At 42.7% G+C, this 22,071-nt stretch overlaps 1 pseudogene; it reads left to right on the top strand.

Annotated features, from left to right (window-relative positions):
* The first annotated feature begins 21,083 nt into the window (after positions 1 to 21,083).
* On the top strand, positions 21,084 to 21,201 carry LOC126195927 (5S ribosomal RNA; annotated as a pseudogene).
* The last annotated feature ends 870 nt before the right edge of the window (positions 21,202 to 22,071 follow it).

Below are 22,071 nucleotides of genomic sequence, written 5' to 3'. Positions count from 1 at the left end.
GACATGAACCCTGTCGAAAAAGCCTGGGATATATTGAAAAGGGCTGTTAATGGACGACGTAACATACCAATCACTCTGAGGGATCTCCGCCGAATGGCCGTTGAGGAGTGGGACAATCTGGTTCAACAGTGCCTTGATGAACTTGTAGATAGTGTGCCACGACGAATACAGGTATAAATCAATGGAAAAGAACGTGCTACTGGGTATTAGAGGTACCGGTGTGTACAGCAATCTGGACCACCACCTCTGAAGGTCTCGCAGTATGGTGGTACAACATGTAATGTGTGGTTTTCTTCCTGAGCAATAAAAAGGGTGAAATTATGTTTATGTTTATGTTGATATCTATTCCAATTTTCTGTACAGGTTCCGGAACTCTCGGAACCGAGGTAATGCAAAGCTTTTTTTTATGTGTGTATATTATTTGTCCCCCTATGAACCATGGACCTTGCCGCTGGTGGGTAGGCTTGCGTGCCTCAGCGATACAGATAGCCGTGCCGTAGGTGCAAACACAACGGAGGGGTATCTGTTGAGAGGCCAGACAAGCGTGTGGTTCCTGAAGAGGGCCAGTAGCCTTTTCAATAGTTGCAGGGGCAACAGTCTGGTTGATTGACTGACCTGGTCTTGTAACACTAACCAAAACGGCCTTGCTGTGCTGGTACTGCGAACGGCTGAAAGCAAGGGGAAAGTACAGCCATAATTATTCCCGAGGACATGCAGCTTTACTGTATGGTTAAATGATGATGGCATTCTCTTAGGTAAAATATTCCGGAGGTAAAATAGTCCCCCAATCGGATCTCCGGGAGGGAACTACTCAGGAGGACGTCGTTATTAGGAGAAAGAAAACGGGCGTTCTACGGATCGAAGGGTGGAATGTCAGATCTCTTAATCGGGCAGATAGGTTAGAAAGTTTTAGAACGGAAATGGATTGGTTAAAGTTAGATATAGTGGGAATTAGTCAATTTCGGTTGCAGGAGGAAGAAGACTTCTGGTCAGGTGAATATAGGTTTCTAAAAACAAAATCAAATAGGGGTATTGCGGAGTAGGTTTAATAATGAATAAAAAATAGGAGCGCGGGTTAGCTACTACAAACAGCATAGTGAACACATTATTGTAGCAAAGATAGACGCGAAGCCCATGCCTACCACAGTACTACACGTTTATATGCCAACCAGCTCCGCAGGTGACGAAGAGATTGATGAAATGTGTGATGAGATAAAAGAAATTATACAGATAGTGAAGGGAGACGAAAATTTGATAGTCATGGGTGACTGGAACTCGATAGTAGGAAAAGGAAGAGTAGGAAACGTAGTAGGTGAATATGGAATGGGAGTAAGGAATGAAAGAGGAAGCCGCCTGGTAGAATTTTGCACAGAGCATAACTTAACCATAGCTAACACTTGGTTCAAGAATCATAAAAGAAGGTTGTATACATGGAAGAAGCCTGTCCTTCTAATGTTTTATCCAAGTCTCTTTGGCCACAGCGAGTTGCTAACGTAAAAATACTGACATTGAGTCTGGTAGTCCAAAGACTTATTGTTGGCTAAATTCTATGATGAACTTCTGCTGGCACTTGTTTTCGAATGACAAATTCATTTTCTTACTGTGCTCAATAAGGGAAGTACGGCGGAGTTACCTTATTTTTTGCAAGATATGGCTCTCTGGCTCTGAGCACTATGGGACTCAACTGCTCAGGTCAATAGTCCCCTAGAACTTAGAACTAGTTAAACCTAACTAACCTAAGGACATCACAAACATCCATGCCCGAGGCAGGATTCGAACCTGCGACCGTAGCGGTCTTGCGGTTCCAGACTGCAGCGCCTTTAACCGCACGGCCACTTCGGCCTGCAAGATATGGTCACTTTCAGTTAATGTAACATATTTTAAGGCGACAGCCTACAGCATGCATATATTTTAGAAATTGCGTTTTAATTTACTGTATTGAACTTCACAGATTTATTCCGACCGGTTTCGGTTGTCAGCCATCATCCAGAATTCGACTTTTACATTTCATAGATGAATGCCATATAATAGGGCATATCATGATACACATCAACAGCTATTAAGGAAATATTGCGCCTTATTCAGTCCCTGTATCTCAGTTGAGTGAGGCACAATATTTCACTGATAGCTGTTGATGTGTATCATGATATGCCCTGTAGCATGGCACTAGTTTGTAGCGTGATACATGAAATGTAAAAGACTTATTGTTTTTTGCTTTTCCGTGGATGATGGTCGGAATAGATGTGTAAATTTCAAGAAGGTAAAGTTAACATGCACTGTTTAAAATGTATTCATGCTGTAGACTGTCACCTCAAAAAGATGTTTGATTAATTACGGTAACAGTTTGAATAAACCGTACGTACAGTATTCTTTGGCGTAGAATCAGAATATTCAATAAAAATGGGGGATTCCCATTTGAAAACCCAAAGCTCACCTCGCATACGCAAGAGGGGTGGTTAGGCCGTGGTCAGTTGTAGCACAAACTGATGTCCCCTTTACTAATATCAACTTCTCGCCTAAAACTTTCTTTTCATACGATGCGTCGATTTTGAGACATTCAGCTGTCTCAAGTTAAAACGAACTCCCTTTATATTTGTACTTCTTTACTTATAAGAAAGTTTATTTTGCTCTTATATTTTAATTTAAAAAATGCATAAGAAACTTGTGTTTATTTACTCTGTTCCTATATGATGGAAGCAACTAATGAATTTATCGTCTCTTTTCACGTCCCCACCTGGACTTATGAGTGCTTCGACATTTTTATACGAATCATATTTCTTTCGATACCGTATATGTGATGTGGATCTCACAAGGACTTGTGACTAGCCCGCTATCAGAAACATTACATGCTCTTGAGACCAGTCTGTCATCTACGTAGCTCATGTCAGCAACAAAACTTCACTCGCAAAACAGCAGACGAATGCTCTCCGTGCTGCTAGCGCCAAAGCGGAAAAGACTTGAACTTCCCTAGATGGTTCGCTGAAAGACACGAGAGAACTCCAGCGAATGAGAACTCATGGTGTCCGCCCGCTCTCGGCGACCATTTGCACCAGAGAGATCTCTCAATCGCAGATGATCGTTCGCTTTTGTTCCCTCCGGCGTAAACCAAGCCTTACGATTGATGACGTCATGCCAATGTCGATAGTAGTGCCCCTTACAAGCAACCGCGCATCAGCGAACAGGACACATTTTCAGAATAACTTACAACCTCAACACGGTAGAGGGTGAGCGCCCGTACACCGGATCCGGTGGACCGTTCGTGAGATCGTTAGCCTTCGGCGCGCTGTGTCAGTGGAAATATTCCGCTGGCTGCCGTGCAGGCGATAACAAGTGGGCCGGCGGCCGCTAGATAGCCGCGCTGTTTGTCTGCCGGCAGATACACAGACACGCGATGGACACGTGACTCGGCGCACGTGAGTCCGCCTAATCGCCGCCGCCACCTTCTGGAACCTGAACCTGTGTTGCCCCGCTATCTTACCAGGAGCGGAAGTGGGGGTGGGGAGGAGGGGACGATCTCAGATTCGTGACGCTACCCCATACAGAAAATATCAATAAAAGCGTTTAAGATTTTACGTGTATTAATTACAAAATTTATCAGCTACTTACAAGGGAACCTCCTCATCGCACCCCCTTCAGATTTAGTTATAAGTTGGCACAGCGGATAGGCCTTGAAAAACTGAACACAGATCAATCGAGAAAACAGGAAGAAGTTGTGTGGAACTATGAAAAAAATAAGCAAAATATACAAACTAAGTAGTCCATGCGTAAGATAGGCAACATCAAGGATAGTGTGTGCTTAGGAGCGCCAAGGTCCCGTGGTTAGCATGAGCAGCTGCGGAAGGAGAAGTCCTTGGTTCAAGTCTTCCGTCGAGTGAAATGTTTAATTTTTTATTTTCAGTTTATGTGACAAAATCTTATGTTTTCATCACTTTTTTGGGAGTGATTATCACATCCGCAAGAAAACCTAAATCGGGCAAGGTAGAAGAATCTTTTTACCCATTCGTCAAGTGTACAAGTTAGGTGGGTCGACAACATATTCCTGTCATTGGACGCACATGCCGTCACCAGTGTCGTATAGAATATATCGGACGTGTTTTCCTGTGGAGGAATCGGTTGACCTATGACCTTGCGATCAAATGTTTTCGGTTCCTATTGGAGAGGCACGTACTTTCGTCTACTAATCGCACGGTTTTGCGGTGCGGTCGCAAAACATAGACACTAAACTTATTACAGTGAACAGAGACGTCAATGAACGAACGGACAGATCATGACTGCGAAAATAAAGAAAGTAAAGTTTTCACTCGAGGGAAGACTTGAACGAAGGACCTCTCGCTCCGCAGCTGCTCACGCTAACCACGGGCCCACGGCGCTCCTACACGCACACTATCCTTTGTGTTGCTTATCTTACGCATGGACTACTTAGTTTGTATATTTTGTTTATTTTTTTCATAGTTCCACACAACTTCTTCCTGTTTTCTCGATTGATCTGTGTTCAGTTTTTCAAGGCATATCCACTGTGCCAACTTATAACTAAATCTGAGGGGGGTGCGATGGGGAGGTTCCCTTGTTAGAACAAAATAGAGTAGAAACTAAGAGTCCCGAAAATGTGTGCCTAGCCACTACCTCTATTGCATCAATCTCCAACCCTTCATCTCAGAGTAGCACTTACATCCGTCGTCATTAATTGGATATACAGGATGTCCACTAAGGGTGTTCCAGTTATAAATTTTAGTAACATCAACAGTGAGGGTTTTAGAGTGTCGGTTCAAGGTCACAACAAAGAGTAACTCAAACACTTTTAGATAAGCGCTTGAGTGAGTACTACTTTGTTACCTTCTCGCTCGCAGCGCCACATATGCAAAATGACAGCTCCTGAGTTTAAAGCGTTTTGTATTCTGCAGTTTGCTAAGAGTGACTCTGTAATTTCAGCTTAGCGTGTGTTTCTTTAAAGTTTAATTGTGATCCCCCATGAGGAAAATATATCCGCCGATGGTACAGTCAGTTCTAAACGACCGGATGCGACTGTAAAGGAAAAAGTACGGACGACCAAAAGCGTCTGAAGAGGTTATTGACCGTGAGCCTCTTTCCTTCGTAGTGTTAAGAAGTCTGTTTGGAAAGTAAGTCTCGAAAATTCAATTGTCAAAGACTACACTGTGGAAGGTTTTAAGAAAACGTTATGCCTGCACCCATACCGGTTACAGATGGTATATGCTAAAGAGCCAGATGGTTAAGGTGTACATTTGACTTTTCCAAGTGATGTGTTGCAGCAGGAAGACGACTTACTTTAACGTGCGGTATTCAGTGATGAGGCAATTTCGTAGCTAAGTGGGAAGGTAAATACACATAATGTTCGTGTCTGGGTGTCAGAACATTCTCATGAACTTGTACAATATCAAAGAGATTCGCTAAAAATTACACGTTTTGTTCGCTGCGTCGCGTCCCGACATCAAGTGTACGGTCCACTTTTTTCACTGATGTTATGGTAACTGGCTTTTCTGGATATATTGCAAGAATGACTGTTTCCTCAGGGAGAAGGTGAACCTGAAAACTTTATTTGGCAACAGGATGGAGCGTCTCCCCATTGGCACCTCTTTGCATGAGAGTGGTTGAACGTCCAAGTCACTGGCTCAAATGGTTCAAATGGCTCTGAGCACTATGGGACTTAACTTCTGAGGTCTTCAGTTCCAAGTCACTGACCGTTGTATTAATTGTAATGGTATATACGACAGAGCTCTTTGCACTGGCCTCTACATTCACTTGACCTCACGCCATACGTTTTTTTCCATTGGAACTTCATAAAAGATTGTGCCTATGTTCCGCCATTACTTAGTGACATGCCTAAATTGACACACTAGTAAAGGGGCTGTGGCTTCCATTGCTCCGGACTTGTTAACCAAAATGCGGGAAAAATTTAATTTTAGGTTGGATATGTGCCATATAACTAAAGTTGCACATATTGAACAGTTCTAAGAAAAACTAGGTTAGTTTACCTTCAAATTGATGTCTGTTTTGTTGTAAATCGTGTTGTAACATACAACTGAAACTGGTGTATTCTTTTATGGGCACCCTTTAGTCCAGTCTCTGTCTTCCCCTACAGCTGTTATCCTCTACGACGCCCTGTAGTACCATGAATGTTATTCCTTCATATCGAAACGCAAGTCCTATCACACTGGTCCTTCTTCTTATAAGCGGTTCCCCCCTTTTTCTTTCCTCGCCGATTCTGCGGAGACGCTTTGCATTTCTTTCCCCATCACTCCACCCAATTTTCAACATCCTTCTGTAGAAACGCATCTCAAACACTTCGATCTATTCTTTTCCATTTTTCCACAGTCCATGATTCACTACCACACAAAGATGTTCTCCAAACGTACATTCTCTGAAATTTCTTTTGAAGCACTCCTTACTTCGTATGTCAGGGCTTATTTTGCTTTCAAGGTAGCAGAATTACTTCGCTTCGTCCACTTCGTGGTCCCCAATTTTAATGTAAATTTTATCGCTAATTTTATTTCCGCCACTCCTGATTAGTTTCGTCTTTCTTCGTGTTACTCCCAATCCATATTCTGTAATCATTAGGCTGTTCATTCCATTCAACACGTCCTGTAACTACTCTCCACTTTACTGAGGTCAGCAATGTCATCAGCGAAACTTGCAAATGCTATCGTTTCGCCCTGAATTTTAATCTCACTCTGGAACATTTTCTTTATTTCCATCATTGTTTCTTCGATGTATAGATTGAACAGCAGGGGCGGAAGACTGCATCCCTGCTTTACACCCTTTTTAATCAGAGCACTTTGCTGTTAGTCTTTTGATTTTTCTTAAGTTTTGCTTTCACTATCAAGCGCAACGTAAGAATTGCCTCGATTATGTCTTTACCTTTCTTGAAGCCAAACTGACCATTATCTAACAGATCTTTCATTTTCTTTTCCATTTTGCTGTATATTAGTCTTATCATTTATCAGCATGCTATAGCTCTCACACTTATCTGCCCTTCTTATCTTCGGGATTGTGTGGATGATATTTTTCTGCAAGCCTCATGGTGTGTCTCCAGACTCATAGATTCTACACACCAAGTTAAATAGTCGTTTTCTTGCCAATTTCCGAATGATTTTAGAAATTTCGGAGGATTGTTGTCTGTGTATTCCGTCTGATTTGGTCTCAAGTTTCCCAAAGCACTTTTAAACGTTAACACTGGGTTCCTATGTGTTCCACGACGACTAATTTCTTCTTCTATCACGTAATCAGAAGTACAACCTATGTTTAACATTGGATGCGTTTTAGTTTCTTGCAAACGAAATATGCTTGTGAGTTGAGCGTCTGCATTCCAGCCAGGAAAAGGCGCCTATTCGTTAGCTGAACGTACCGTCTGTCAAAAAAAATCTGACTGTGTTCGTGAGTCCTCATGTAGAAGCAACAAGCCTAAGGAAGTTGAATGAGGCAAAACAGGAGGACACTCCAGCCAGAAAAACTCGTTGCCATGCGTATCACACAAAGAGTCGCGGTGATGGCAAACCATATTTGATTTCGGTGAAAGGGGGAGGGGGGAGGGAGGGATTGGAGGGGGAGACATAACAGCCTGTGACCCCCTCTCCCTCCCACCCTCCCGTCCATACAGCCGAACTTTGGATGAGCACCTGCACGTCCTCCTACTTCCACAACAGTAAGACCATCTTGAGCCGGGCGGTGTGGCCGAGCGGTTCTTGGCGCTTCGGTCTGGAACCGCGCGACCGCTACGGTCGCAGGTTCGAATCCTGTCTCAGGAATGGATGTATGTGATGTCCTTAGGTTAGTTAGGTTTAAGTAGTTCTAAGTTCTAGGGAACTGATGACCTCAGATGTTAAGTCCCATAGTACTCAGAGCCATTTGAAACATTTTTTTTTAAGTCCCACAGTGCTCAGAGCCATTTTTTGAAGACGATCTTGAAAGAAATTGCTTTCCTGTACTGGGCCTTTTTTACATTCTATTAATTTATATTTCGTGTACTACGACGTTTCGGCTGTGTAGCCATTTTCAAGCAACTCTTACACATTCGAAAACGTAATTAGAAAAGGGTGACCAGACGTATTTTACGAAATAATCCCTTATTTAGTTGTAGTGTCCCTTTACCTGACATACGGTACGTTTATTGTCCCATCTTTCACTAACCGTGCAGTATATTTTGAAATACCATTTTTTTAAAGTAACGTGTAGTATAACCAAATCGACAGCATATGTGGTCATTCCCAAAGAATAAATAAAAGACGCTCTTTGATTAAACCAAATTGAACGAGGCATGATTTTTGAAGTTCTTTGATTGGTACTATGTAATGATTTCACATGGCTAGCAGTTGGTCACTTACGCTTTCTCTATGCATTGCATTGCTTTAGGTCGCTACGTTTAGAAGTGTTTTCAGACCGTTAGAGCCACAGGTAACATTAGCTGTGAGACATATTGCAAACTTTTCACAGAAATACCAAACATAAAGTGTGTATTTACTGATGAAATTAAAGCTGAGTTTCAATTTCCAAAAGAAGAACAGCAAAACGGGAAATTATTTTGCAGTGTGGAGGTCGATCTGATGTTTTGCAACACTTTAATACCAAGCAACCTATTTCAAGTAAAACTTCGTAACAAAGTACGGAACGTTATAATAGTGCCATTATAAATGCTCAAGAGAAGCGTCTTGCTGCTGAGGAAGGTTTGCTAGCTTCTCATGCAATGAGACATAGCCATCCCTTCAGGTCAATGGAGTGCAATACAGCAACCATCAGTACGCTGTTTGAGAAGTAGTTCACCTGTTTCAGAACTTTTTGATGAAGTGAACAAAGTTAAAAATGTATGTGAAGTGAAAACCCTCAATTAAGAACTGTTAAGTGTGCTGGTGAAAAATGGTCTACCGCTTTCAACTTTTATGCATCTGAAGATATTTGCTGCAAAAATTTGCAGCTTGTTATTGAGTTTGTACCAGTTCCACCTGCCAATACTACCAGAAACACTTTAGGGACTGATGAAAAGAACAGATATAGTGTGGAAACTGTTTTGGAAATTGTTATAACTAAGACTCTATTTTGGACACTTTTAAGTGTTGATTTCTACAAAACTGCGTTTGAAACTGTCGCAGTCCTGCATGACATACATTCTTCTACAAATATAATAAAAAATATTTCTCGGAAACCACCCATGGCGAAACTTTCAGGGCAGTTAAGGATGAGAAATATGTAACTAATAATCATTACCTACCCTCGTTAAAGACCTCGTTATATTAATGTGATGTATTGTGTTTGCATGTGGCCGGCCGCGGTGGTCTAGCGGTTCTAGGCGCTCAGTCCGGAACCGCGCGACTGCTACGGTCGCAGGTTCGAATCCTGCCTCGGGCATGGATGTGTGTGACGTCCTTAGGTTAGTTCGGTTTAAGTAGTTCTAAGTTCTAGGGGACTGATGACCACAGATGTTAAGTCCCATAGTGCTCAGAGCCATTTGAGCCATTTGTTTGCATGTGACAACAATAAAATATTTCCTCGATTACTAATACAAAGGTTTGTTGATTTTTTCTGCGGCGAGTCTTAGGAAAAAGGTATCATCAATGGAGTTGTAGCATAAACCATTTTAAGCCAAATCTACTATACATACGCAAGTATTAACAAAAATTTCCACAAAATGCCAATCCATCTCTACTTCTAATTTGTATGCCATATTTTGATTTCGGAAATCTGTTCACCCTGAATTATAATACTAAATGACACAAAGTAGCCCTTGACTATACCCATCAGAATTAAAACAGAAAACGGTCGCAGGTTCGAATCCTGCCTCGGGCATGGATGTGTGTGATGTCCTTAGGTTAGTTAGGTTTAAGTAGTTCTAAGTTCTAGGGGACTGATGACCGCAGATGTTAAGTCCCATAGTGCTCAGAGCCATTTGAACCATTTTTTAAAACAGAAAAAGGCAAGCAAGACTTGCAGCCCAGTACAACACATTCCGTTCTATTAGTCGCAAAATTTTTCAAGCAAATCAGATATATGAGGAGATAAACTATATGATCGCTTCTTTGTCATCAGTCGGCAATAAGGTACCGTGAAAATGCCTTTTGGGAAAACGGAATTTCCTGCCCAACTGAATCTGCTACTTGCAAGGAAGCATAAGTGAAGAAAGGGAGCTGTGGTTTGCAACGAAATTTTTCCTCAATCTTTGCTGATTATGTTCAAGCTCAGAACACGCTCTAGAATCACGCAACGAATGGACGTAAGACATGTCGTTTTGTAGTTTGTGCAAACGTTCTTTGTTACAGTCAAGCGGGACTTCTCGCTGAGCAAGAGTTTCTGCGTAGGCCACAAGTATGAGATACAAAAAGAGATAATTCCGCAACGAATGCTTTATAAATCTAATTGGAATTGCATCAGAACTCAATATCTTATTCGACAATAATGTTCAGTGCTAAAGAACAAACGTAGCACACAATATTTATGTGTGTAATGTACACCGAATGTACACTGTTAGACAGCTGCTGAAGAACAGAAACACTGTTGGACAGGAATAATTACAGTCAGTGATAGACCGCATGAAACAAGGTACATGTGTAATAGAGGTGAAGTGGCATATTTACAGTCAGTTCCACAAGAAAGTGTACACCGTTATCTGTGTGAAATAGAAGACATTGTTATAAATATATGTTTACATGAAAATACATATTATTACCTAATTTTTAATCCATCGCCGCCATTATCGATTATAGGTTTTCACCTTTTTGGCATGCTTTTCACGAGATTTTCTGCATATTCTCTCGGTAACGATCTTCATATCATCCTGATTTTATATGACATCTGCTTCAAAGTATATATTGGCTTTCCTTTAAGCTTCAACTTAATATATACCAAACATTTCGACCAGATTTGCATCCGGAGACATTGCAGGCCAATCCATCGTGGACACCCCATTGTCTTGTTTCCACGCGGTACAGAGACGGCCGCAATGTTTCAGATTATTATCCTCTTGAAGCATCCACTTTATCTCCTTCGAATCAAATAGCTTCTCAACGGACGTCAGAAGGCATATCTGACAAATACAGCACATTTTTCAGCGTTCCAAATAGCCTAAACTGCAACGTACAAAACAAAACATTCAGCTCTCACACTGTTTATCTATACTCGTACACTGCAAAAGCGCATTGAGTACGGATTCGAGACCATTACCTAAGGTGACGCTGCGGACGTTACATTTAAAATTATGGCGTACACTATCTTGTGGAACTGACTGTACAACGAAAAGTGATACAGATTTCACCATGTGGCAAGATAACATACAATTATAACGTTCATAATTGACACAGGACAAACTCCCAAAATAAAGGTCGATGTCGGCCTCCTTGAGCACTAACGAACGTTTTGCACCTATTATTCATGCTGGCTACCAAACTGTTGAGGAGACCTTGGAGGGATATTGTCCCACTCCCTCAAGGCGGTTTTCAGTTCTTGCACGTTTCGGGGAGGGGCTGTTCGTTGAGGAACGCCTCTCCCAGGCATGCTCTATTGGGTTTCCGCCCAGGAGGTACGCACGCCATTCCACATGTTCAATATTTTCACTTTCCAGTGTGTCCGACACCTCAGCGTCTTGTGTGGGCGGGCATTGTCGCCCGTAAATTAACGGGCGGTACCTGCTGCATCCCTAGACAGACAAACACGAATCTGAAAATTTTCCCTGTGTTACCGCTATGCTGTAGCGGAGGCACAAAGCTATTCAATGGTATTCGGCCATTGTGCATACGCCTGCCCACTCCATAACGCCTAGGCCATACTGGTGACGTTCGTGAACATTCTGTGGTGTATAACATGTTCCACACTAACTGATGGACGGAATCGCATGCCACAGTGAAGCAGGATTCGTAAGCGAACATCACTCTGGACCACGGTGGCTGACCACAACCAACATGGTCCCTACACCAACGAACTCATTCTCGACGATGCTGTGGTTGAAGTGGAATGCATTTAACAAGCTTTCGTGCATTAAACCAGTCTAATTTCAATGGTTCTGGCTGGTTCAAATGGCTCTGAGCACTATGGGACTTAACATCTGAGGTCATCAGTCCCCTAGAACTTAGAACTACTTAAACCTAACTAACCTAAGGACATCACACACATCCATGCCCGAGGCAGGATTCGAGCCTGCGACCGTAGCGGCCACGCGGTTCCAGACTGAAACGGCTAGAACCGCTCGGCCACTTCGGCCGGCTTCAATGGTTCTGGCAGAGACAGGTGTACCAGTAGCGGTTGCAAGATCAAGGTCTCCAACGATCCTCCTAGGGATGAGATGTGTTTGTTTTCGCCACTTGGACTACGTATCGGTCCTCTTGCAGTGTATTGGTCAGTCTACAACCACCGCCATGCTTTCGCATAGTATTTCCACCCTCAGTGGCGTTTCGCCCACACTCATTGCTGTGGCCACTGTAGTGACACTTTAAACGGCTTCAAGCCGTACAGCTGGTCGTCCAAGGTCATAAGTACTGAAATGACGTCTTGCAGGCATGTTGCCGTACCACACGGAGTGTCGCAGTAATATGTTCCACAACAACCTTCGTCGAACACCGTACTGAATGAACTGCAGAGCGTTCGTGCCCAGTGTGATATTCCTGGGTGTTGCCGCCAGTATTTTATCTTGCTAGAAGCTCGCCCTGATGCAGCTTGATACACGTGAAGTAGCATATGGTACAAAAGTGGAGTGAGGTGCAAGCGACAGATGGTACAGTATGTACCACTCTCGTGGGAGAGTCCGCCACTTGTACTGAATTTGCTTCTGAGTGGTCAGCACATTCGAGTGCAAGGCTCCAAAATGCCTAATTTCTCTTATTAATTATTTATATAGTTTTCACTGTATTTAAGCCAGTTTTTAGTATGACAATCTCTCATGGTTACCCTACGAGTCTGTTGTTTTTGTTTATAAAATTTCACTAGTTTTGAGACACATAAGAATAACGATATTGCAATCGAAGTGCTTCGCATACCTTCGAGTCGCTGTGGCGCCCCTGAGAGACGCAGTACTTCGGCCGCGCTAGTCACTCTGTTTCGGGCATTCTGGATGGCCGGACACGTATCTCCGTTTCCGGCGTTCTGCAGGTTCGTTACTTAGATGTGAATATGTAATAGTCACTCTGTTTCGGGTGTTCTTCAGAGCCGGACATATACTCCATATCGGGCGTAACTTAGTTGTGAATATGCAATACTCACTCTGTGTGAACTTGTATCATATTTCGGAAAAGTTGCCATACACTTAAGAAAGCTATTCGAGTGTTGTAAAAGACAGTGTAAATGTGTGAATATTTGAATAATAACCAAACAGGACACATCAGTGAGAAGTGTCGCTTACCATCATTGTCAGTACTACAGATCTTGCCCTCTGTAGGTACATTGACTAACCTGGGCAAGTGGCATCCCGCAAAAAGCACAATCACAAGTTCGAATTGACAGCGTAGCAGCCTCCGCCGAAGAAGATCCCACGACCGACGAGCTGTCTTCTGCGTTAGGGACACAAATTTAGAAGACGACAGCTTGGTGGAAAGAACAGTAAGAGACTCTTGTTCAATCTCTCCAGCTTCCAGATCTGACTTCCAAAGGGACACAGAATTTACAACAGGCTTCGATGCAGTTAACACGTGTCGCCCTCTACATTGCCTTTTACTGTCATTGTCAAGTTGTTCATTAGGAATCGTCAGTTCCTTCGGTGGTGATGCACTGTAGAGGAAATGTTAATGTTAAGTACAACAGCGGTCAGCATTTGCCATTGATATCATGTTACTTAGTTACGTGCAGGTACAGTAATTATCATGCTCACAGTGAGTTATTGTAAATCCTCTACCTAGTAGTGTAGAATACGTTGTACTGTAAAACACTTTTTTTGATCGACAAGGTAATTTTATTTATAATGACATGAATCGTTTCGGAAGAACCATGTTATCACATCTGTAGAAAGAAATACACTATCTGTTCAGAAGTATCCAGATACCTGTTAGTGAACGTTAAAATGGGACGTTCCCAAGCCCTTTTTTTATGACAACTTGAACTCTGCTGGGAACACTTTCAGTGAGGTGTATGAATGTCTGTGGAACAGTGGCAACCCATTCTTCTTCAAGAACAGCAACTAGAGAAGGCAGTGATGTTGGATGTTGGAATCTGAAGCGAAGTCGACGATCTACCTCGTCCCACGGATGTTCGATTAGGTTCAGATCCAGATTCTGTAAAGTTTGGAAAGTAGGAGACAAGGTACTGGCAGAAGTAAAGCTGTGAGGACGGGGCGTGAGTCGTGTTTGGGTAGCTCAGATGGTAGAGCACTTGCCCGCGAAAGGCAAAGGTCCCGAGTTCAAGTCTCGGTCCGGCACACAGTTTTAATCTGCCAGGAAGTTTAATGTTTAAGTATGTCCAGGTACGATGTACCAGTTATAGCTGACTCAGCAAAAAAGAAAGGCCCTGAATCTTCTTACAGCTTACAGCGGAAAAAACATTTACCTTATGCGAGTCCCGTACATGTTCAATAATGTGACGTGGTTTCTGTCCAACCCATATCCGAACATTATGCCGATTCACTTTGCCATATATGGAAAGTGGCTTCGTCAGTGAACACAATTTTATCGAGAAAATCATGTTCAGTCTGCATTTTGTTAAACATTGCTCCACAAAACTCACTCGTTTTTCTTTGTCACTTTCTGCTAAATCGTGCAAAAGTTCTAATTTTTTACGGTTTAACGGGTGTTTCTGTAACATCTCTCAATGTGTAGCACTAGGCATAGTCTCTTCTAAGCTGGCACATCTCGTTGAGTTACCCGGACTACGAATGTAAGACTGCCGAACTTGTTCAATTGCTGTGACATAGACTGCTGGCCTACCCTCACCCAGTGACCTATTTGTTACACAACCACTTTCGGTGAAACGATTGTACCGGTTAATAAAAGTTTGCCTTTGAGAATGGTGACTTGTGATATTTGTTCCTGAATTGTCTCTGAACTGTACAAATGGATTTGGATTCATGACACCATAAACAACACTGCGCACACTCTGCACCGTTCAACAACTCCATGATGACTTGGAATAACTCGTTCACGCATGTCACCTAGTGGGAAAATCGAGAACTAACAGCGGTAGGTGGGAATAAAACTTGGAGATACAATGATCAGCCAGAGCATTATGACCACCTAGCTAACAGCCGGTATGTCCACCTTCGGCAGGATAACAATGGCGACGTTTCGTTGCATGGAAGCTGGAGGAAGTGGCACAACATCTGCACACTCGAGACACCTAATTCCCATAAATTCCTGGGATTACGACGATGAGGTCTGACGCCACGTTCAATCATATCCCAGACTGGATTCAGATCTGGCGAGCTGGGGGGCCAACACATCAACTGAAACTCGACACTGTTCTTCGAACCGCTTCAAGGCACTCATGGCCTTGTGGAATGGTGCACTATCATTTTAAAATGGCACTGCCACCGGGAAACACAACCGTCAACAAGGGATGTACACAGTCTGCAACCATCATACGATCCTGCTTGGCCGTCATGGTGCCTTGCACGATTTCCATTGGACTCATGAATGCCCACATGAATGTTCCCCAGAGCTTAATGGAGCCGCCGCCAGCTTGTCTCCGTTCCTAAGTACTAGAGTCAAGGGGCTCTTACCCTGGGAGACGACGGATTTCCGTCCTCCCTCCGGCAGAATGAAGAAGGTATCGACAATCATCACACAATGCAACGCTCTGCCACTGCGCCAACGTCCAGTGCGATGGTCACGTGCCCATTTCAGTCATAGTTGCCGATGTCGTGGTGTTAACATTGGAACATGCATGGGACGTCGGCTGTGGAGGCACATCGTTAGGAGTGTTCGGTGCACTGTGCGCTCAGACACTCTTGTACTCTGCCCAGCATTAAAGTCTGATGTTCGTTCCGTCGCAGTTCGCTGCCTCTCCTTATTTACCAGTGCCCGGCCTACGACGTCCGATATCTGAAATGAGGGGTAGCCGTCCAACCCATCGACGTCTGGACATGGTTTCACTTTGGTCTTGCCTCGTGTTGAAGACAGTCACCACAACAGTTTTCGAACACCCGACAAACCTTGCAGTTTCCGAAATCTCGTGCCGAACCTCTGGGCCATGACAATCTGCACTCGGTCATTAACTCAGATAGAACGCACGCTCACTGATATTACATGCACTGTGAGTGTGTCTGACCGGCAGTCATTCCTCGCAAGGTGACGCTGCTATGGCCTAGAGGGGTTTATATCGATAGTAGGTCGAAGGTAATAATGTTCTGGCTGAGCAGTGTATACTATATTCAGTGCTACATCAAACATTTCTGTAAGTTCTTTACCCTTTACACAATTCGAGGATACTTCTTATAACTAATTTACGAACACCCTTAAGATTATATTACATTTACACTAATAGCCATTAAAATTGCTACACCACGAAGATGACGTGCTACAGACGCCAAATTTAACCGACAGGAAGAAGATGCTGTGATATGCAAATGATTAGCTTTTCAGAGCAATCACACATAGTTGGCACCGGTGGCGACACCTACAACGTGCTGACATGAGGAAAGTTTCCAACCGATTTCTCATACACAAACAGCAGTTGACCGGCATTGCCTGGTGAAACGTTGTTGTGATGCCTCGTGTAAGGAGGAGGAATGCGTACCATCACGTTTCCGACTTTGATAAAGGTCGGATTGTAGCCTATCGCGATTGCGATTTATCGTATCGCGACATTGCTGCTCGCGTTGGTCGAGATCCAATGACTGTTAGTAATATATGGAATCGGTGGGTTCAAGAGAGTAATACGGAACGCCGTGCTGGATCCCAACGGCCTCGTAATCACTAGCAGTCGAGATGACAGGCATCTTATCCGCATGGCTGTAACGGATCGTACACCCACGTCTCGATCCCTGAGTCAACAGATGGGGACGTTTGTAAGACAACAACCATCTGCACAAACAGTTCGACGACGTTTGCAGCAGCATGGACTATTAGCTCGAAGACCATGGCTGCGGTTACCCTTGACGCAGCATCACAGACAGGAGTGCTTGCGATGGTGTACTCAACGACGAACCTGGGTGCACGAATGGCAAAACGTCATTTTTTCGGATGAATCCTCGTTCTGTTTACAGCATCATGATGGTCGCATCCGTGTTTGACGACATCGCGGTGAACGCACATTGAGCTCGTGTATTCGTCATCGCCATACTGGCATCTCACGCGGCGTGATGGTATGGGGTGCCATTGGTTACACGTCTCGGTCACCCCTTGTTCACATTGACGGCACTTTGAATAGTGGACGTTACATTTCAGATGTGTTACGCCCCGTGGCTCCACCCTTCATTCGATCCCTGCGAAACCCTACATTTCAGCAGGATAATACACGACCTCATGTTGGAGGTCCTGTACGGGCATTTCTGGATACAGAACATGTTCGACTGCTGCCCTGGCCAGCACATTCTCCAGATCTCTCACCAACTGAAAACGTCTGATCAATGGTGGCCGAGCAACTGGCTCGTCACAATACGCCAGTCACTACTCTTGATGAACTGTGGTATCGTGTTGAAGCTGCATGGGCAGCTGTACCTGTACTCGCCATCCAAGCTCTGTTTGACTCAGTACCCAGGCGTATCAAGGCCGTTATTACGGCCAGAGGTGATTGTTCTGGGTACTGATTTCTCAGGATCTATGTACCCAAATTGCGTGAAAATATAATCACATGTCAGTTCTAGTATAATATTTTTGTCCAATGAATACCCGTTTATCATCTGCATTTCTTCTTGGTGTAGCAATTTTAATTGCCAATAGTTTATTTTCCTGTTTCAAGGGAACGGCCGTAACCTCATATTCAAAAAAATTCAACATCGATCTTGACTATAAGCTTTCTAGGACAATGGGCTACGGGAATTTAAAAACACGACGAGCAGTGCCCTGATTTTTGAATGACTGTTGCAATTTACGCAACTCACGCTCTCGTAGCCCCGGATAGAATTCTCGTGCGTCCTCACGTGAACTCGTTCCGCCGGTCCCCCCTTCTAGCTACGTCGCGAGGGCTGCGTAACGGCTCTGCCGAAGAGCGGCTGGTGGTGACCTTGTATGCAGCTGAGCGCCGCGGCACGGCGCGGCGTGACGAGAACCTCGTCCGCTGTTGCCGGAGTATTTTTACGGCTGATAAGCGACTGCCTGCCTGCCTGGCTGGCTGCAGCCGAAACGCCTATCTGCAGCACTTGGCACTGGCGACTCGCCATCTGCGCCTCTTTGTGTAACACACGACGTTGCTCGCGGGCGTGAACAGCGCTAAACGATGGACGTTATTGATTCGTGTGTCGGACGCGGTATTCCGTGACTGCACACAGATAATGTGATAAGCGGACATTGTGTTCTCCGTTTTGATCATTCCGTACTCCGTGACGCGTTTCAGCGATCGAGTGGTATTCAATTCCAAGTTTTGATGGCTTTATTTCAAGTTTTATCTGCACGAATGCAGGGACGTGTTCTCTATTTGACATCATGATTATGAAAGACAAACTGAAAACAGTTACTGAACGGAACATAAGCAAGTTTCATCAGTCACACTTAGAATAACTGGAAGATGACATTTGACATTATTATTATTTATTTTATGGCCTTCATTGGACCACTGTAGTCAAAAATACAAAGTTCTAAACAAGTTGTTACAAATGGATACAATTTGGTTCGACAATAACTTAATATATTTAGGTAATATAATTATTAGAGGCTATTCTTATATGAAAGGTATTTTGCTTTTCTGTCTGCCCAATATTTCTTAATTCTTTCAGATATTTTCTTTCTTTCTTCATCTGAGACAACTCTTCCTGTACTCCTTTTATTGATTTTCATTTGTAGTATGGTTTGCGAGTCTTGCAGTATTCTGGTTTTCTCTGTCTTGTTTTTTAGGTCATCTACTGTAATTTGAAGTTCTTCTATATCTTCCTTAATTTCTGTGAACCATTTAATGTCGCTCTTGCTATTCCACAATTTTTGTATTATTTTTTTTACTAATTCTGTTTTCTGGAGTTCTCATCAGATGTCCAAAGATTGAGATGCGTTTCTTCCTGATTGTGCTCATGGCTGGTTCTATTTTCTTATATACTGTTTCATTTGATGCTATTCTCCAATGTCCATTTATTTTATACTGTTTATTTATACATGTCCTAATTATTCTTCTTTCTATTTTTAGTATTCTGTCAATTTCTGCTGTATTAGTTGTTTTGAAGATAGTTTCAGCTGCATACGTTATTTCTTGTTGTGTAACTGTTTTATAGTGTTTTAATTTTGCATCTATAGATAGGCTTTTTTTGTTGTATGTAGTTTTGGTAATGTAATTTGCATAGTTCAGTTTTTTTATCCTATTTTGCCACGATGGCTTCTCATTTAGATTGTATGTTATTATTTAGCCTAAATATTTAAATTTATCAACAATTTTGATTTCCTGTTCTCCTATTGTAATTTTTTTTTGCAAATGATGGATCAGTTAGCATAATCTCCGTTTTTTCAAATGATATTCTAAGGCCTACTTTCTCTGCTATTTCTTGTAGTGATTTCACTTGTTGCCTGGCTTCTTGAACGGTGTTGGTTAGGAGAGCAAGATCATCAGCGAATCCCAAGCAGTTTAAGCTAATATCATCTTTTGCACTTCCAATTCTTATCCTCTTTGGATTGTCCTTGTACCATTCTCTCATTATGTATTCCAGTGCACAGTTGAAAAGTAATGGTGATAGGCAGTCACCTTGTCTTAAGCCTGTTTTTATGAGGAATGGTTCCGAAATTTCTCCTCTAAACTTCACCTTTGATTTGGTGTTGGTTAGAGTGAGTTGTATTATTTTAATTAGTTTTGGATGGAGTCCTAGATTTCTTAAAATTTTCAATACTGAAGGTCTGTGGAGACAGTCATATGCCTTCTTAAAATCTACAAAAGTTATTGCCAGAGGTTTGTTCCGTTTCTTGTAGTATGCCATAATCAATTTTAAACTAATTATCTGCTCTGCACAGCTTCTCCATGGTCTGAAACCTCCCTGATATTCCCCTAACTCCTGTTCTAATTTCTCCTTGATTTTTTCATATAGGATCTTGGATAGAATTTTATATATGCAATTTAGGAGAGAGATTCCTCTGTAGTTGTCTGGGTTGCTCTTATCTCCCTTCTTGTGTAGTGGGTGGATGATAGCTGTGGTCCAATGTTCGGGAAATTGTTCCGTTACCCAAATTTTTGTTAGAACCATGTGTAAGGTCTTGACTGTGTCACTTGCATATTTCCACATTTCAACAAAAACCTGATCTTCTCCACATGCCTTATAATTTTTTTGTTCTTTAAGAATTTCTTCTACTTCCTGGAAAGTTGGAGGGTCTAGTTAGTTAGGTTTGGTTTTTATTGGGGTATTTATGTTGATTTGTAAGGGTTCTTTGGGTTCCTCGCAATTCAGAAGTTTGTAAAATGCTTTTGCCATGATTTCTGCATTTTCCTTGTTACTGTGTGTCATTCTTCCATCTTCATCTTTCAGTATTAGTGTAGGGGCCTTATATTGTTGTAGTTGTTTCCCAAAGATTTTGTAGTAGTTCCTGGAGTTGGTTTTATGATAATTACCTTCAATAGACTTTATAATATCTTTATGAAATCCTCTCTTGATTCTTCTAATATTTTGAGTGAATTTTTTTCTTTCATTTTTTAGGTTGATGGCATTTTCTTCAGTTTTATGTGTTTGAAACTTTAACCATGCTTGGTGTCTATCTTCATGGAATTTGTCACATTCTGATGTCCACCATGCATGTTTCCTTCGTGGGTTCAAGGGAGCTAGATTCTCTGCTTCTTTTTTAAGATTAGGCACTAGTTGTTCTAGATCATCTGTTAATTTGATGGTTTGTGTTATTTGTTGGTACTTATTATTTTTAATTAGCTGATGTGGGTCAAACTTCCTTTTTATTTTATTAGTTTTTCCGGTCCTCTTCTTTAACGGTGTGAATTTGACATGACATAACAGGTATTAGTGCATATACTTCTGTTGGTGACTGAGGACGCTGTACTGAACAACATTACATCAGTTATTGCGTCATTTGCGGACCAATTAAAAGTCTTATGCCAACGGTCTTGCCGCAGTGGTAACACCGGTTCCCGTCAGATCACCGAAGTTAAGAGCTGTCGGGCTGGGATAGCACTTGGATGGGTGGCCATCCGGTCTGCCGAGCGCTGTTGGCAAGCGGGGTGCACTCAGCCCTTATGAGGCAAACTGAGGAGCTACTTGATTGAGAAGCAGCAGCTCCGTTCTCGTAACCTGGCATACGGCCGGGAGAGCGGTGTGCTGACCACATGCCCCTCCATATCCGCATCCAGTGATGCCTGTGGGCTGAGGATGAGACGGCGGCCGGTCGGTACCATTGAGCCTTCCAAGGCTTGTTCGGATGGAGTTTAGTTCTTTTTTTCAAGTCTTATTTTTTAGGCTAGGTGGTATCTCCAAGTATATGTGGCAAGAGCAAGCCAATAATGCGTATTTTCCTTGGGCAGCATTTCAGGTGTTGAAGTGTGGTCGCATGAACGCAAAACGGTTAGTCTATTTTGACAGGCGTAGACCACCTAGTGACGCAGTTGCGACCCTGCAGAAAATATGGGACCGTAAAGTTTGTGACGTGTTTGTGGAAGGACTGTTCACAGCAGAAAAAAAAAGCTACCGATACTCTGACGTAACACGTATGAAAATATCTGTACTTCTAGCCATTACACCCTGTATTATAGTTTGCTAACAGTATGAACACGAAACATATACAGAAGACTGGAACGACTGGTAGAATTCGACCTTGGCGAAGACCAGAATGCTTTCCCCTACGACCGCAGGAACAGGCAGTACTTATCCTAAGATATCACTTAGAAGTTATCTCTATTACTAAGGAACTAACCCAATATCATTTGCAGGTTGCCTATCTAACAGTTTTCAAGGGCAACAATATTTTCGTTTTCAATACTTCACAATTTAAAAATTTTAAATGTTGTCATAATCTGCTCATTAAGAGGATGTCAAATTAAATATCTTTCACCAGTCTAAGTTTCCAACCTTATATTATTTGGCAACCA

The sequence above is a fragment of the Schistocerca nitens genome, chromosome 7 (genome assembly GCF_023898315.1).
Source record: "Schistocerca nitens isolate TAMUIC-IGC-003100 chromosome 7, iqSchNite1.1, whole genome shotgun sequence".
NCBI lineage: Eukaryota > Metazoa > Arthropoda > Insecta > Orthoptera > Acrididae > Schistocerca > Schistocerca nitens.
Note: the sequence above shows the minus strand (reverse complement) of the source record. Positions and strands in the feature narration are given on the sequence as shown.